This window comes from Empidonax traillii, unplaced genomic scaffold (assembly GCF_003031625.1).
Source record: "Empidonax traillii isolate 1590-97213 ecotype Southwest subspecies unplaced genomic scaffold, ASM303162v1 scaffold37:size1818073, whole genome shotgun sequence".
NCBI lineage: Eukaryota > Metazoa > Chordata > Aves > Passeriformes > Tyrannidae > Empidonax > Empidonax traillii.
This window is the reverse complement of record NW_020955230.1, coordinates 1,375,356-1,389,192: the sequence shown is the minus strand read 5'-3', so window position 1 is coordinate 1,389,192 and position 13,837 is coordinate 1,375,356. Positions and strand designations below refer to the sequence as shown.

The window sequence follows — 13,837 nt, the reverse complement described above, 5'->3', positions numbered from 1 at the left end:
TATGCAAAACTTGACAAGTTTATCTTCAGCCCATGCTTGCATTATCCACCCAGAAGGATAGGTGAATCAATCCTAGGCCATTTTATTTCTTTGAAATTAAAAAAAAAAAAAAAAATCACCACAGGAGGTTCCAGGACCCAGTTACTGTGTATTTCAATTTAAAACTTTCAGCTTCTTTCTGAAAAAAGTAAACATTATGTAAACTACAATTTCATTTCCAATTTGCTGCCCTTTAACCAGCACAACAATACTTTAAACAGAAACAAGATTTTGACTGTGTGTGAAACCAAAGCCACAATACCAGTTCTGGTTCTGCTGACTCAGTCTCTAGGAGCACATTTGAACACAGAATGTCCATTCTGAGATACAATATATATGGTATTATTTAAAGAAAAAACAAAACCTACTGCTCTGTGGAGTATGACATGAGCTCCACAAGTGCATGTACCTCAAACCTCACAGAGAGACCTGGACACGTCTTCATGCCTGCTACTGTCTACCATATAGTAGAAGTATTCCTTCTCACTATAAATATTAGTAACAATTTTGCAGCAGAACAAATCTCAACATATGCCCTTGAATTGTAAGGCCACTAAAAAATGTTATTGTATTAGGAAGAAGCTTCATCAAAAGATATTAAAGGATAGATAGCTGAATGAGTAGTCTCTATGTTCCCACAACTACTATGACATTCAACAACTGGGAAAAAACTTACATGCTTCTACATTCAGAGTCATAAAGTAGAGAGAAGACATACTCTGTACAGCCCATCAGGATACATCCATGTCTGGTAATATAAATACAATAAATAAAGTTATAGTTAGGAATAGGAAGCCTATTTGGAGCACGGAATTACAAAATAAGAAAGCAAAAATTCAAAAAGCAAGTGCCCCTTAGTAAATTAGATAAGTCAATAGACCTTGATAAATTACAGAGATGGGCAATCACCAACCATATGAAGTTCAACAAGGAAAAGTGCCAGATTCTGCACCTGGGATGGGGCAACCCCTGATTTACAGACAGACTAGGGAATGAGATGCTGGAAAGCAGTGCCAGGAAATGGACCTGGGGGTCATGGTCAGTGGCAAGTTGAATATGAGTAAGCAGTGCCCTGGCAGCCAGGAGGACCAACCGTGGTCCTGGGGAGCATCAGGCAAAGCATCGCCAGCCGGGCGAGGGAAGGGATTGCCCCGCTCTGCTCTGACCTGGGGTGGCCTCACCTGGAATATTGTGGCAGTTTTGGACACCACAATATAAGAAAGATGTTATGCCATTAGAGGGCATCCAAAGAAAAGTAATAAAGATGGAGAAGGGTCTTGAGGGGAAGCCGTATGAGGAGCAGCTGAGGACACTTGGTCTGCTCAGCTGGAGGAGTCTGAGGGGAGGGATCTCACTGCGGTTACAACTTATTCATGAGGGGAAGAGGAGGGGCAGACACTGATCTCTTCTCTGTAGTGATCAATGACAGGACCTGAGGGAATGGTCTGAAGCTGTGTCAGGTTGGGGGGGTTAGGTTGGATATTAGAAATCTGAGATTCTTCCCCCACAGGGTAACTGAGCACTGAACAGGCTCCCTAGTGTAGTGGTCACAGCACCAAGCCTGACAGAGCTCAAGGAGCATTTCAACAACACTCTTAGGTACATGGTGTGACTCTTAGGATGTGCTGTGCAGGACCAGTAGATGGACTTCAATGATCCTTATGGGTCCCTTCCAACTCAGGATACTCTATGATTCTATACTCTATCTATTAACATCTTGAATATTATAAATACAAACAAAGCTTACAAGATACCATATATTCTCCATACATTAATTCACCACCCTCTGCTCTTCAGAGCTTTAAAGCTTTCATGTTGGTCACATGTCCAAATAAAATATCATTAATTCATTATCAGCATTAATATGTTGTTTCAAAATCTACTGACTGGAGCTTGCAGTAAGAAACAATTACAAAGGTCTTGCATAAATACTGGCATTTTTATCTCCATTCCTCTTTTTTTTTTTTTTTTTTATTAAGGGAAGAATAATATTATAACCCAATAATAATAGCAAATATAAAAGAGTAGCTATTTTACACCAAGTCTACCATGCCTTATAAAACCCTAAACAATTAAATTATCAGAAGTGTAAAAAATCTATTCCTTTCGCAACCAAATTATGGTGAATTGTATTTGAAAATGCATTAAAAATAACAAAATAAAATGAAAGATTATTAAAAGAAGCATAAATAGATGTTATAACTAGTACATTTTTAAAATGCAGCTAAGTATTTTTGAACTACATATAGTGGTAGAATAAAACTAAATACATGAACTGAATGCTACAACTGGGGAGGGAGAGCAATCATCCACCATGACTATTGCCAAGCACATCTATAACTTTTTTTTAATATTTCCATTTATCAAATACCATTACTCAGGAATATGAACAGCATTATCATAACCATTTACAATAACATATTCTTTTTCTAGTTTAAGAAAAAGAGTCTGCTAATATTTTTTGTCAAAAATCTTTATTGCTATAGTTAGCAAACTTGGCTGCTTTCCAGGTTCTCTCTCATTTCTCCACCTCAACTGGACAAAGGCTGAAAACAAGATTAAAAGCTCTTGGGTCAATATATGGATAGAGAGATTGCTCACCAATTACTGTCACGGGCAAAACAAACTCAACGTAGGGAAAGGTGATTTAATGTGTTGACAATTAAAAATGAGAGAAGGATGGTGAGAAACAAGAACAAAATTAAAACACCTTCCATTTCTTCCAAGGCTTGATTTCACTTATTTTTCTGAGTCCTCTGCCTCCTGCTCTCCTCAGGCAATGCAGAGGGATGGGGAATAGGGCTTATGCTCAGTACACAGCAGCTCTGCTCTGCCGCTCCATCCTTCCCACTTTTCCCTTGCTGCCCTCGTCACAGCAGCCACCCCTGAACACCCCTGCACACCCCTGCTACAAAAACCTTGCCATGTAAACCCAATGCAATCATGTAAATAGGTTACAGAATAATCCTTGCAGAGTCTAATTAGATAGTGTTCAATACCAATATGATTCTGGAGGGTAGGAGGAGGAAAAACTCTGTTTAGAAGTTTTTTTAACATTTCAGCTCTAGCATCAGAAATTTCATATGTAACATTTTCTTCACCAACATAATTAACCCCAGTCAGGGGAAAAAAATTAAAATCAACAATTTCTTTTGTATAAAATAAATTGGTATTATGATAGGGATCTGTTTTTCACACATACAAACACTCAACATTTGGAACCTATTACCACTGCAACTCTGTACTGGAGATGACTGGCAGTTATAAGAAGTAAATCTACCCTAAATGTTTAAAAGTAATAGTGTAAAAATACTAGCAAACTAGCAATTAAACTAAATTTAAAAATGCTGTGAATTATATATCCCAAAATACAATTTCTAGTAGATAACTGCCTTCCAGGTTTAAGCAGAATTTTTGCAACAGGTCTCTGATTATCTGTAAGGTAATATAAAACCACCCTAGTAAAATTTGTAGGCATTCCAAAAATCACTAAAGTGACAAATAATGAGGAAAGCTGGTTATTGGTGAAAATAATCTGAGTCACTTGGTTAGACAGGCTCTCTGAAAACACACATTGTAACAACTGCATAGGGCAAAGTCATCCATAAAAAGAAAATTATACCAATTTTATTAAGTAAGGTTTGTATCCTGAAAAGCTACAGCTCTGAATGGAATTTGGGCATCACCATGAATAAGCAAGTGAACATGAGCTCACAATGGTGGAGTTATTAAGTGGGGGCAGGGAAAGACTAATACAGTCCTGTGAACTTCTGTTTCAGGTATCCAGGTAGGATGGTGACAACACTTCAATATCATTGAATAAACAGGAATAGTTCTTTGCCTCTATACTTCAAGAAATTCAAAATGGTTCAGATGATGATTTAAAAAAACCAAACATGTAAACTCTGGAAAACTTGTCATTTGGGAGGAGGGAAAGAATCTTGACATTTCAGTGTATCAGAAAGGAATTAAAGGTCTGTGCCTCCCAGTATCAACACAAGGAAGATATCTGACAGATGGCTTTTTAAGAACAAAAGACAGACTAAGTTCAAATGGATAAAGGATATCTACACAAATTTGCAGTAAGCATTTTAAAAAAAATTTCACAGTGACTATAACAAACATGTCAAACAACCTAACAGGTGATACAGTAATTCTTTATTTGAAACCTTACATTCTCATCACTGCCTTTTTTTTTTTTTAAATTGAGCACAAATTTCTGGAGAGGCAGTAGTGCACATGTTTAAATTATCACCAACTAATGAAGACAGAATTATCCTGAGTCAGGACTGATACAAGGATATCTAAAAAGAAGTACTTACTGCAGTTACCGACTGCAGCTCCAGTGAGGGATGTCTGGCTGTCTAGGAACATAACAGAAGGACATATATTTCAAAGCCTGGACATTTGATTCACTTGTTCATCTTTCCAGTTTCCTCAAAGCACTGCCAGCTGCATTCATCCACCAACAGTTGCCAGCACTAGAAACAATAAACCTCCTGACTTCTCGTTCTGCTAATGGACATCAACCACACTGAGCTGCAAAACAATCTTTGTTTGAGGGCATTTCCCAGAGTACATTTTCTTTTAGCAAGTATCATGCTCCACACATACCAACATAAATGCTTTCCACTACACTCTCGGTATTATTCCCCTTCACCTATTTCTTACCACTCCCTTTGCACACAAGGTGTTTCCCTCTCACCCTTGCTTACATCCCAGTGCCTGCTCCCACCTCTTCTCCACTGACAGCAGAGTCCAGCAGACCCTCTTGAACCCTCTCCTCCTACCCAGCACTGCAACCTGCACCTGCTTCTCCACTGCTACACTCAGCTGTTTACATGAAGATTTATGTGCTTATGTTGGGGTAAGATGAGGGCATAGAATCAATTCTGTGGGTGTGGGTTCATTGAAGTTCTGGAGTAGAACCGGAAGAAGACAGAGGGAAGGGTAGAAATTATGAATGTAGACATGTTCTGTCAAACACTGTTAGCCAAAGCAGAATTGTTTCTTCTAGATTAAATTCCATTTACCTTATAAAACCATGAACACCCTACATCATTACCCATTCTCAGTGCCCCTTTCCTTGGGGGAGCAGAAGGGCTCATTTGCAGTCAAACTCTCCATAATCCTTCTGAATAGCAGTGCTAAGGTTTCAGAGGTACATTATCATATTGGAGGGGAATAGCACAGGGCAGCGAAATTCTGAAGTGAAAAAATTCTGTGGTGCAGGAGTTAATTTTTTTTTTCTATGCCCAGAAAGGGTGAAAAGACACTACTGGCTGGTAAAACTTTACTTCCCTTAAATCGAAGTATTGGCCCTGGTGATACTCAGATATATTAGTCTTTTTGTTCATAGCAAGAAAGCAGTACTGTATGCAAATGCTGACGGATAAAAAGTGCTCTCAAATAAGCCAGAACAATGCAAAAGGGCTGGAAAAATTACTTCTATACTCGGTTGCAATTGCTATGTCTTTAGATATCCTGAGGCTCTGGGATTCATTAAATTAAGGGCAAAATAATAGAACAAACATGACAGCAGCTCAAGAAAACAGTAATTTCATTCCAGGTATAAAGAAATATTCTAATGCATTTTGTCTGAAAGAAGATGAATGCCAATTTTTAAGCACTTAGCTTTCTTGGTGTTCTTTTGCCAGACAGGCTGTTCCATCATATCTGTCTCTGCAGGTTTATGAGACTATATAAGCCAGCAAAAATGAGCTGAAAGATGGACAGTTTTACATAATGATTGCTCCAAATTTGAAGCTGCATTGAAATTAGCACTTAGAGCAGACACAAAATCCTTTTCCTTCACAGTGATGGGGGTTTTTCATTTCAATTTGACACAGTCTGCCATAAAAGGCACTGACTTTTCTTCTTAGGGAAGCTTCTAAAAAATTAAGAATGTAAAGACTTACTAAATTCTTTAAAGTAAATAAACAGAAGCAGTTTCTGAGCTGATAGTTTCAGACTTCTCTCTCTCTGACAGGTTTCTGTGTCTGTATTTCACTCACATTTATTTGTCTATGTAATACCAGAACCCACAAACTCCATGTTCACAATTGTTTAGTAAGTCAGACACAAAATACTCGGAGATTTAAAGTGTCACACTTTGACTTACATATGCAATCTTACATATGCAACTTAACTTGTCATGACTGATTTGAAAGCTAGATAATGGATACTTTAAAATGGCCTTACGCTTTTCAAAAAAAGAAGTAAACAACCAGGAAGAGAATGGATTTTGTTTAAAACTGAATGGAAACTAATTATACAAGTGCTATTTGGATTCATTAAAGAGGGTGGCTTTGTTAACTGCCTAACTGATCTAAGTTCCTTCCAAACATTTCTGACCTCTACTAGGTAAAAAACCAATCCTCCCTCTTTCACCTTGCAGATACAGTCATGGCTACACAACTCACCTGGCAGGTAAGCCACACTCAGCTGGGAAGCCCAGGAAACAGCAGCAATTATTAGTATTAGCTGTTTTCAACCAACCTAGTTATACTGATTACTCTTTTTATGTGAAGGTTAATAATAGACATGGATGCATTTTGAAAGGAATAAGATGAAGAGTACCATTTTGTGGGTGTACTGAAAGCAGTCATGCATTTGGCTTCCAGTACTGATAAGCAACATAACACCAACAAAGACAACTTTCTACCCTACAGGGTCTGTTTTCCTAAAGTAAGCCTTTCTTATTCCTGCTATAAACTGGAAAGAGGATGGGTAGCAACTGGAAGAGTGGGTGTCCCTGGAGCTGCAATCCAGAAGGAGAGAGCCTAAGATACACTAAATGGAGGCAGAACAAAAGAGCAGAAAGAGGCAGAAGGAGAGAGAGCACGGCTCCTTTTTCATTCCCATAACAAATACTGTGGCATGTGTGAAATAAATATAAATGCCCAGTCTCTTCGCGAACGAAGAACCGGGGAAGGTCTTTCCACCTTCCAGCCTGCACATTGGATTTTTTAGGTGAGACACAGTGTGCGCGGAACTGAGCCCACCCTTTATTCCTGAGGTTCATCTGCTGGGGCCAAGCACGCTTGGACAGTGGCAGCGAGGTCCTCAGGACGTAGATGGATTGCCTTACAGGACTAACGAGCTCTATCTGCCCGGGGAGGGGTGAAAGAACAAGCACCATTTAGCTCTGTCTTCTCCCGCCTAATACGGAGGGAAGCACAAAAATCTGCCTTCAGGAAGCAGCTTATGAGCTACACATGTCCCGTGTGCCCCATCCACCTATTCTCACCCTGTTGTGAGACTCCAGTTGTGAAATCGTTAGTTCTACAGAACCATCCTCAGATCATATACAACACAACGAGAAAGACGCGTGAGCAACCAAGGAGACAGGATGAAAAAAACGCACACACTCACAACATCTAATAAAAACAGAGTAAAAGGAGAAAGGTAATAAAAGAGCAGGAATGAAATAGGAAACAAACAGCAACAAAAGTGCACTGCTAAAAATCTCAGAAAATTGTCTGTCAGACATCAATTTATTATGCATTTTGTCCATATCTGGGTTTAAAAGAAAAATTTCTACTTCCCCTTGGATACTGCATGTAAGTCTAATTACAGAACACTCCCATGCAGGTGAAGTACACAGCATGCAACCTGGATTGCTTTATATTTCCATCATACTATTTATCACCTACAAGGCAAAAATCCCACACCTTCAGTCCCGACCTACTCCATGACTTGCTGCTATTACAGAGGTGAAAGGGTAAGCTGCTTTAGTATTTCACAAACAGAATACAGGACAGAGTAATTTGTGGGAAGTAATCTAGAAACAGAGGCTTTTCATCAGTTCCTGTTGGGCCAAGTAGAGATAAGGGAAAAAGTCTAATTTTGCTGCCAGAAAGTTTCTTACATGTAGATAACCACAGACATAATGTCCAAAATTCTCTGAAACAGACCCAGACATGCTGTTGAGATTTGTTGTTTATTCGCTTTTAAAAACTGGCCGTGTTCATTTGTGGCACTGTCAGAAGCATACCTGGCTTTATGAAACCATGACTGGCACCCTGCAGTCATGTCAAGACAGATTATTTCCACAGTGATGCTCCACAAAACCTGTTGTGAACTAGAACTGTAATACTGCTATTTTCCTCACAAATCCACAAACTATTTAAAAGTCCAGACAGCAGCTTAAAACCCACTTCTAAACATTACACTAATGGAAACTTCAGGAACATTCAGACCATATCCCAAGGCTTCCCAGCCTGGACACACTTCAACTTAGAAGACAGCACCACACATAAATAAAGCACAAAAACACACCTGGCCTACTGAGGCAATGAAATGCAAACATCATTCAGAAAACCAAAATGAAATGAGCTCTTTGCTTCCAGGGAGATTTAATGCTCCCTGCTATTGTGCCATTGGGACAAACAATTCTGTCTCCGCCAACCTGATTTTCCTGATACCTTGTTTTCCCATGTAAGAGGCAGAAATACCTGGAAATGCATGTCAGTACTAGCAATGTACAGCTAGAATCACGGAAGGCTCAGGCTGGAAGGGACGGTAACTCATCTGGTCCAACCTCCCTACTCAAGCAGGGACATCCAAGAGCACATGGCACACGATTGCATTCAGACAGTTCTTGAGTATCTCCAGTGAAGGAAACTCCACATCCTCTCTGGGCAATCTGTTCCAGTGCATAGTCACTGCACAGTAAAGTTCTTGCTCAAATGCAGGTGGAACATCCTGGGCATCAGTTACTCTCTACTGCCTCTTGTCCTATTTTTTGACACCACTGAGCAGAGCTTGTCCATCCTCTGACACCCTCCCTTTGGGTACTTATAGACCTTGATGATGTCCCCTCTCAGTCTTCTCTTCTTGAGGCTGAACAGGCCCAGCTCTTTCAGCCTTTCCCTATAAGAGAGACACTGCAGTCCCTTCATCATCTTTGTCACTGTCCATTGGACCCACTCCAGGAGTTCCACATCTCTTCCCAACTGAGAAGCCCAGAACTCAACACAGCCCTCCAGATGTGCCTTACCAGAGCTGAGCAGAAAGGCAGGACCAGCTCTCTCAATCTGCTGGCAATGCTCCTCCTAATGCACCCCAGGATTCCTTTGGCCTTCTTGGACCCAGAGGCACTGCTGGCCAAGGGGCAGTATGTTGTCCATCAGGACTCCCAGGGCCTTCCCCATAGAACTGCTTTTCAGCAGGTCAGCCCACAGCCTCCTCAGACGCAGGACCCTGCATTTGCCTTTGTTTAACTTCAGACAGTTCTCTGCCCATTGCTCCAACCTGCCCATCATCTCTCGTGTCCAGTGTAAACCATAAGCAGAGACTGATTAACATTTTAAGACAGTCAGCAGCTAAAACTGGAAAAGAAAGGCTGCAAGGACAAAGCACTGGAGAAGAAACTGATTTTAAAAATCCTAGATAAAATTTATACCAATTACATAAACCATACAAAATAATCATCCTGGAACATTTACAAACTCCATATCTTTACAATTTTAATGCACAGTCAATGGAAATCTGCAAAGATGCTGTAAGATAGCAAATATGTCACCAGTAGCATGGAAAACCTACCTGAAAACTCTGGCCTTCAATCTGAAACAATACACTACTTTTAGAATTTATGTGCTAAAAATATATGGCAAGTTAATGTAGTCCCATAATATTATACTAAAACATGTTTTTTAATGTTAATATCGGTTTTACATATTAAGTTAGCCTCTTGACAAAAATAATTAAGACATTTTTATGGTACGTATGTGTGCACAATCTTCTCCTAAAATGAAGATTCCAGGGAATATCAGGTTTTTGGAGCTTTTAACACCAATTCTAGTTCTGCTAGAATAACATTTATGTTGTTTTCCAAATTATTGTTTTAAATACATGTTTTAAATTTCTTGAGAAAATTGCAAACACACATTTTCCCCATGCCCCTGTCAAGTTTATCAAGGGTCTTTTTCAGCAAAGGAGAAAGTGACAACAGTTGACCCTCAGCCTTTCAAAATTATTGGAAAATAATATTTAATTAAGATGTGTATATAAAGACACAATGCCAGTTCTTCAAATTTACAACATCCCAGTCAGAAAGATGGCTGATATGGCACATCACATGGACAGTATATCTGTAACTTCTATCCCATCACCAAGTATCTCTCTGTTCCTTTACAAGAGGTTCAAAACCTTTTTCCAGACTTTTAGGAATAGCACATGAACTACAGCAGCTCAGCAATTCTTTACCACACTGCATTCTTCAGTCACCAGCCTCCTGGAAAAAAGCTCTGGTCTTTCAATTTTATTTTTTTTTTAAGGTAGACAGATAGAGAGAGAGATGCAAACATGAATTACATTTATACTTTTACATATTGTATATTCTTTTATCTATACTATATAAAAATTTAGTGTATTTTTATGTATAACATATACACACACACATCTATAAGTGCTCCACTTGTTTATCTACCACGAATTGCTATTGCTAACATCTGAAATAACTATCCACAATTAGAGCTGGACTGGCACGATACTAATTCCTAAAAATGTGGAAAAAATTATCTAATATAACTGAACTGCCACCATCAAGCCTACGCTTAATTACAAACTGCCAACACTTTATTATAACTCTACTCTAAACAGTCCACCAAGGAAACTACTGACCTTGACATGTCAAAGGACCCAATATTAAAGAAACAGGGACACACAATTCAACAATGTTATGCATGATAGTAAAACGTTTGAGTCTGTTTTGTAGGAAAGATCAGTCCATTCATAAACTTAAAAATTGCATATGTTATACTTTTGCATCAAATACTGCAGAGTCAGCAGGGAGCTTCAATATAATACCAACTAAAACAATTATGTTGATTTACCAAAAATGCACTATCATAATTTCTCTATTTGAAAATTATACTATTAAACTATAGCAAATTTACTGATGGAAACTAAGGTTCAGTGGAAAGAGTGAAAAATAACTCTTTAAACAAGCTGATACTACAGTATAAAGTAGAGTAAAAACTGTTACATATTGGGCTTGTTTGATGACTATAATTAGCAAATTTTTTGAGATTATGGATTTTTCTCCCAAAATGCATCTTGACTCACATAAAAGGCAAGAAAATGGTTTGAAAGGCATTTTTACACTGTGTAATCTTTTATTCAATTTCAGGTTAATATTTTCAGTAACTACTCAGTAAAACCTACAAAACTCTGCAGGTAATTTGCACAGAACATCCAGACTCTCAAAAATCCAGAATATTCATGCACGTAATCAATATTTACTCAAAGTTTTAGTTTCCAGGTGCACCACTTAAAATACTGTAGCTCACTATAATCTTAAGCCAGCCCAGGTTCTGTAAACTGGAGAGATAATGAATTTTTTTCACAACTAATTAGTCTACTGAACTTTAGAGCGAAATTTTTTCTTGCTGACAACAGGTTACAGCAACATGAAGTTAAAGTTAAAGGAAAAGGTTAATATGGGGAAAAGAAGAAACCATAATTTGTTCTGCTTTATGACAAAACTATGTCAAAACAAAATTACACATTCTAAAATGTATCTTATTTGATGAATTATGAGCATATTGAAAAGGCTGCAGAGAACAACTCCCCATGTATTAAAAAAGACTGTTCTTAGAACAGGTGCAATGCACTGGACCAAAACTTTATTTTCGTAAACTCCTGCAATGACACCAGTTCCTAATATATTGCAAATATGGTTGCAATCAACAAAAATGAAGGTCAATACTGAGCCTAGATATAAATCATGAAGTTTAATAAATCCGTAAGGCAGGAAGGTAACACTACAAATGTACCAGTGAAAGCATATGATCTGTGGACATGCCCTTTTTTCTTCTTTAAAGAAAAAATAGCTCTAGAAAAACTCTAGACAAGAAAACAAATCCTATACTTCAGCACAAACATTTTTAATAATGATTGAAAAAACATTGCATATACAAGGGAGTGGGGAAAGAAGTGTAGGTTTAAAAGCATTTATTTTATATTATATATATTGCTGATCAGATGAGCAGGAGAAATAAAAATTTACAAGTGGAATGAATTATGAAGACTTCAAATGTAAACTGTATTCTGTAATTACCTATTGCATTTATTGTCAGCAAAATGAACAATAAGTGATTGTAAATTAACTAAGGCAACTAAATTTTCTTTGGAATATTCCTATTTTGCTCACACAAGTAACGTTTTTGCAAAGGATGCAGGGACAGAGCATTAATGCCTTTGCCTTACAAACCACAGAGATGTTTAAAGAAGGCTTTTAAATAGCATTCAAAATTTTCATGGAGGGGAAGTAGGAGCATTTGAAGGAGGTCAGCAGGTGCTCAGTCCTTCTCTGCACCCCATACAGCTCAACATGGAAACTGTCAGCAAGTTCCCCAGTGGAGGCTCCCCACTTCAGGGCACCTTGCTGGGCTGCAGTCCAAGGGTTCCAGCTCCCACACTCCTGCTCACACCGCCTTTGCAGGGTGGGGAAAGGGAGTGTCTGGGACTAACCCTGTTCTAGCCATAGCCAGGTGGCATAAAACTCCTCAGGAATCACTGCCAACTGGAGTAAATTAAAGCAGACCTCAGGCTACCTTACACAGGGCTGGGCCAAGTCAGGAGAGGAGAAGCACACAGCTGTAATTAGGACAGAGTTCAAGAAACTCATGCTCTCTTAATCAAAAATATTTTTCCTTGTAATTTGGTTGAGCAGTAACATTTTAACAAAGGTGTTTCTAGCATATCTCCTGCCCTTCCCCTCTCCACAGCCACAGATATAAATACCAGCAATTCTAAGCAGGAAGGAGCATGAATGGAAGGGACATTATCTCTGCTGTGTTATTTCTATCTCTACTGCACTCAGGATTTCTGGATATTAAAAAAAATAAAAGGGGGGACAGAGTCAAAAATTCAACTGCAATGGCAGTGCTGCTATTGAAGGTACTCCTCTTCCCTGGGACATGCATCAGGTATATAACTCAAAACAGGCTGTCCCTGAAGACCACAATCTCAACAAAGCAAGTGCCAAACTGGAGACAAACACAAACTCTTATTCTAAAGTTCAAAGGGACTTGGGTAAAACTGAAGCCAACAACACTGGAAAATATTGATTCAGTGTCTTCTTTCAGTTTCTGTAACTGCTGCCTGCACAGCAGTTGTCAAGAAAGGTGGTTAAGGCTATTTGCAGGTTCAGACAAATGTTTCACTGTCAGAATGGTAACATGACCACAATGACACTGGAGAACTTTTCAAAGACTAGAGCTCAGAACTGGCTAACAAGAAACCTTACAAATGCCTTCTTCAAAGCCTGAGGCCAGACTGCAAGTAGCTTTCCTTCTGCGTCACATCAATTCACTTCAAGGAACTTCCCGGAAATATAGAACAACTTAGTTTGGAAAAGATCTCCAAGATCATCAAGTCTAACCTCTGACCAATTACTATCTTGTCAACTAGACCAAGGCACTGAGTGCCACATCCAATCATTTCTTAAGCACCTCCAGCGATGCTTACTCCACCGCTTCCCTTGGCAGCCCTGTCCAATGCCTGATAACCCTTCCTGATGTCCAGCTTTAACCTCCTCTGGCACACCTTGAGGCCATGTCGTCTGTTATTGTCTCTAGTTGCCTGGAAGCAGATGGCTCTTCTAGAAACCATGAGTTTTCTAAAATCATTCTAAAATCATGAGTTTTACCTGTGGGAAGTAAATTCATGCAAATGTTTAAAAATGGGGCACTGGATGCAGCAGTGTCACAGAAATGATAAAAATCAGATCCATAAAATGAAACCAATAAACTTAAATTTAAAAATTAATTCTGCAGGGACAAATAAATCT

The 13,837-nt window shown here is 38.8% G+C and overlaps 1 protein-coding gene across 3 annotated transcripts in view; it reads right to left on the bottom strand.

Moving 5' to 3' along the window:
- EPB41L4A (erythrocyte membrane protein band 4.1 like 4A) overlaps positions 1–13,837 on the bottom strand; it is a 125,467-nt gene that overhangs the window by 94,377 nt on the left and 17,253 nt on the right. The gene's annotated exons all lie outside the window — the stretch shown is intronic.